This window comes from Triticum urartu, chromosome 3A (genome assembly GCF_056163025.1).
Source record: "Triticum urartu cultivar PI428250 chromosome 3A, HENAU_Tu73, whole genome shotgun sequence".
Classification (NCBI taxonomy): Eukaryota; Viridiplantae; Streptophyta; class Magnoliopsida; order Poales; family Poaceae; genus Triticum; species Triticum urartu.
The window spans coordinates 356,575,134-356,580,661 of NC_141875.1; positions in this window are offsets into that span (position 1 = coordinate 356,575,134).

A 5,528-nucleotide genomic window follows, 5' to 3' on the forward strand; every position below is an offset into this window, starting at 1 on the left:
GCTCCGGAGTCCGGGTCCCTGATTTTTTTCCGCTGCATCGGCTCGCCAGTGTAGGGCACCGGTGCGAGATGTAGCAACAGTTGTCTTTACACCAGTTTTGGCATACATAGTGGATGACCTTAGTGATATTAGTTCTATGTTACTAAATTTGTGCATGTAGACACCTGTTAGTATCAATTTGTTGTCATCCAAACACTATCTCTATGCTGTTGCAGTTATATTTACCTTCCTCATAAAATGTTAAATTTTTTATTTATTGTACATGAGTAAGAACTTGTAGCATTGTTGTAGTTAATTATAGCTTCTGATGTTCCAGAATTTGGTTGTTGTTTCAGTAGCAATTAATTCATTTGCACATTGATCTTTTTGAGAAGATATGTCATAATTAACATGTTTCTTCAGTTTTTCCAAATAAGCATTGGTGATTTTCTATGTTGCTATAAACCCATTTCCCCTATAATTGTTACTGATCTAGTTCTAAATATTATAGGATGAACGGAAGTGTTCTTACTTGGAGTGGGTTGATCAAGAGTGGCCACACTCTTTGAAGATGTTCGTAGCAAAGCTCTGGAGAATGTATGAGGAAGAGAATAGACGTAGGCTTAGAGATAGTGTTGTCAACGCTGAAGAATATTTCAAGATGCGGGATAAAAAGAGGAAGGTGGAGAATGAGCTCAGATTTTTAAATCAGACTTTGCTAAGATGGTGTTGGCGAAGGAGGAGGCACTTTCCCAGCTGGCCAGTGCAAAACAGGTTCTTACTGACCTGAAAGCAGAGGTGGATAAGACGATCCTGGATGATCTCGATTAGGGAAATGAATATATCGTTCTTATGAAGTTGAACTAGTTATATGCTGTACTGTGCTGTTTTCATGTAGCTATCGTATTATGATGTTATAATATATTTATGTGCCTGATATGAAATTGGCAAACAGTTGTTCGATATGAAATGTGAATTTGCATAATACTAGAATTATTAATTGTAAACTAATAAACCTGCTAAATGTGTCATGGACCTTTGCAAACGGTTCTAGTAGTAAAAGCGCTTGTGATGGATAGCCTAATGCCACACAGTTTTCTTCATCAAATCATGTGTGATGTAGTTGATAAAAGCACACAGTTAACCAAGGTAGAGCATGTGTGATAGTTACACCTTTCACACACGAGCCTACACATAAGACTGTGTGGGATGTACATACGAATGGAAACGTTTTCCCTAGATTGACTGTGTGGGATGTACATAAGAACGGAAACGTTTTCCCTGGATTGACTCTGTGGGATGTACATAAGAATGGAAACGTATTCCTTGGATTGACTGTGTGTGAAATACATACCTACGGAAATGTTTTTCTGGGACTCACCGTGTGGGACGTACATACCTACGGAAATGATTGGGTTTCGATGCCTCGCCCGATCGCACACGAGCTAATTTGGTGTCCCAGGAGGGCCTATGCCCGACGATTTCTGGGTTGTGTGGGAAGGACTCCCTATCGCCCACACTCACTTGGCGACGGTTCCAAATGCCGTCGCCGAAAGGGGGTAAAAACCGTTTGTGTAGCACCGACGCATAGCAGTGTCTACTGAATGCCGTTTATTTTTGTTCACCGACATGCGGGCCATGCAGCACGCGGGCCCAAATGCCATCCACCAAATTAGAAGGCAGTATGCAGGCGGAGAGTCACCCAGATCGTAGCACGGCAGTAACGAGTCATTGTATCACAAAACCCCACCTCCCCGCAGTCTAAGTTTGATGGACAAAGCAACCATCATTTCACTCTTTGCTGAATCCCCTTCTCCCTCACCGTCTTCAAGAAAGCCAACACTCGCATCTGCCACTGTTCTTCTCTCCCAACGAATGGAAGGTAAGTGGATCCGTGATGTTAGTATATTTTTGTTCAGACAAAAAAAGTACTTTTGCAAAGTAGTAACCGATCCTCACTCTTTTTTTTGTTTCATTGTCATTGCGATTGTGCTTTCCTTTCAGTGGTCTCCTAGTATTCATCGGTTTCATGATGTACCAAGGAGAACCAGCAAAGATCTGCCGATATTGGAGCAGATGCGGAAGGCTGATCCCCACGAGACAGAGAGCTCCAAGAAGATGGAGGCAGCCACTGAGCCGACCCCAGATACACTCGTGGCCACTACTGAGATTGTCAACGCCCCGTTTGAGGTTACAACCCCCGCGGCCCTGCAGGAGCAGTTTTCCTCCTTCGAGGATGTGTCCCCCAACCCCCGCTGAGCTGCCCAAGGTGATTTTTTTCTTTGCCGATCTCGATTGTGGTTTTTCATCTAAGTATGTGGTGATGAATAATGCAAAAATTTATTAGCTTCGATGCCATGCTATGCATAGTGGTTTAAATAACTTGTGTTTCTTATACTGGAAAGTAATTCAGAATTTGTTTCTATTTCAATTAGAGCCTTGATGCAGACAAGGATTGTGTGGTTGTACATGTCACTCGCTATGAGGTGGATGACCTGAATATACGCACTGGGAAAACAGAGTTCTTAGGCTGTTGGAACCTAGAAGCCATTTGCGCTTATACCAATGTCGAGTTGTATTCTAGCCTCACTGTTGTCTGGCGTGTTGTCCAGGGTGTACTGAAGCACAAGAAGTTCAAAGCTACTCCTTCATTTGTGAGGCATACTGTTCTTGTCAAGCTTACGCAGAAACATGACGTGGCATGCCTCCACAAAAAAGTTTATGAGTGGCAAGGCCACAAGGTTATCTTTAGGAAGGTTCACAGGATTGAGCTGCTGCCGGTGTCCTTAATGATTTTCATGGAAAGGTCCGGCTTGTGTCCAACCCAAATTAGATCGAGGCATGAAATAGTTGCCTCAGCTGGTGTTTAATGGTAGTTTGTATTGTGTCTAATTATCCGAACCATGCCTATTATCGAGCCCTCTTGGGCTAGTACTCTGTTTGAATCCGTCTATGGGAACTATGCTACTTTTGTGTGCCCGTGAATCATGTGAGAACATCGTAAGTGTTGCCGAAACAGATACGTCCTGATGACCCACAAGTATAGGGTCTCAATTGTAGCTCTTTTCGATAAGTAAGAGTGTCGAACCCAACGAGGAGCAGAAGGAAATGACAAGTCGTTTCCAGCAAGGTAATGTCTGCAAGTGCTGAAATTGTAAGTAGCAGAGTAGTTTGATAGAAAGGTAATTTGTAACGAGTAAGTAACGATAGTAGTAAAAAAAGTGCGGCAAGGTAGCCCAGTCATTTTGAGGCAAAGGACAGGCCAAAACGGTCTCTTATGATAAGCAAAGCGTTCTTGAGGGTACACGGGAATTTCATCTAGTCACTTTCATCATGTTGGCTTAATTTGTGTTCGGTACTTTGATAATTTGATATGTGGGTGGACCGGTGCTTAGGTGCTGTTCTTGCTTGAACAAACCTCCTACTTATGATTAACCCTCCCGCAAGCATCCGCAACTATGAGAAAAGTATTAAGAATAAATTCTAACCATAGAATTAAACTTTTGGATCCAATCGTTCCCTTACGGAATAGCGCATAAACTAGGGTTTAAGCTTTTGTCACTCTCGCAACCCATCATCTAATTGCTGCTCCACAATGTATTCCCTTAGGCCCAAATATGGTGAAGTGTCATGTAGTTGATGTTCACATGACACCACTAAGAGAATCACAACATACATACTATCAAAATATCAAACACATATCAAATTCACATGATTACTTGCAACATGATTTCTCCTGTGACCTCAAGAACAAAGGTAACTACTCACAAATGATAAACATGCTCATGATCAGAGGAGTATTAAATAGCATATTGGATCCGAACATATATTCTTCCACCAAATAAACCATATAGTAATCAACTACAAGATGTAATCAACACTACTAGTCACCCACAAGCACCAATCTATAGCTACGTTAACAAGATTGAACACAAGAGATGAACTAGGGTTTGAGATGAGATGGCGGTGTTGAAGATGTTGATGGAGATTGCTCTCCCCAAGATGGGAGAGTTGTTGGTGATGATGATGACGATGATTTCCCCCTCCGAGAGGGAAGTTCCCCCGGCGGAATCGCTCCGCCGGAGGGCAAAAGTGCCCCTGCCCAAGTTCCGCCTCGAGGCGACGGCGCTCAGTCCCAATAGTCCTCCCTTTATTTTTTGTAGGTCAAAATGACCTATATACCAGAAGATGGGCACCAGAGGTGGGCCTGGGTGAGCACAACCCACCAGGGCATGCCTGGGCTCCCTCGCGTGCCCAGGTGGGCCCCCTCTGGTAGTTATTTACTCCAATAATTCTTAAATATTCCATAAAAAATCTCCGTGAAGTTTCAGCTTGTTTGGAGTTGTGCAGAATAGGTAGCCTGATGTAGCTTTCCCAGGTCCAGATTTCCAGCTGCAGGAATTCTCCCTCTTGCTGTGTACCTTGAAAATTATGAGAGAAAAGGCATTAGAATTACTCCAAAAAGTATTATTATGGATAAAACATCATAAATAACAGTAAGAAAACATGATGCAAAATGGACGTATCACGTCCTCACTGTTTTTTCATGAATATGGCATGGTAATACATAAGTTGTCACGGTTTATTATACGAGCAGTGTGTGTTTGATGAAATAGAGTACTCGTTCGAGAACTGTGCGCTGATGTATACATAAGTACTTGTAAACACTGTTGGTGCTACCTCACTTGTAAGAAGTTGTGCAAAACATGGCACATTGGCTCAGCTCGCTTCAACACTAGGCTATCGACCAACTAACAATCAATAATCTCTTGTCTGACATATAAGCAACTACGTGTCTTGTTACAGTGGTTCATGCAGTTAACTGAGGCCACAATGTAAATTCCAAACGTTCACACGCCAGTCCAACGTACATGTTGAACACTCTCATTAAACTCGGCTTCATAAAAAACTTGAAAATCATAAGTTAAGAAATCTTATACATCTCCATGATTCATAGAACAGAAAAAACATATACTAGTTCACAACAAAAGACAAATTTGTGAGAAGGTTTACAAATCAGGAAAAATCAAGCAAGGCTTCTCTAAGCAAAGGGCCTCCCTAGGCAGGCTTTAATTTCCTGGAGTTCACTCTGGAATGTTGAATAGAACCATGTAGTGTACTGACCATCTGAAATTCTTGTGTATTCCACTAAATTTAAGCACCGCTATTTGCAGAAATAAGCAGACCACAATGCCTCTTGTCTGTACACCTGTCCCAAAAACCTCCGTGCAGCTGTGCCAGCTAGTCCTTGGTCCATGGATGAACTGGTAGAAAGTGCATTCCGGACTAGGATGCAGTTGTTTTCGCTCATCCCTACACTGCAACCAGGAAGTAAAACGTATGAATTAGCTTCTTTTAGATTGCGTTGGTCATTCTACCTAGTTACTACCAATGTAGGAATACCTGGAAGATGGGTGGTTAGAGGACGACAGCTAGGAATAGCCATCTCATTTTGTGCAGTTCTACTAAAACTGAGGTGTGTTCTTTTGCTTGCGCAGATAGAAATGATATGGAGACAGACATCCCTGTTTGCGCAAATATGAAATACA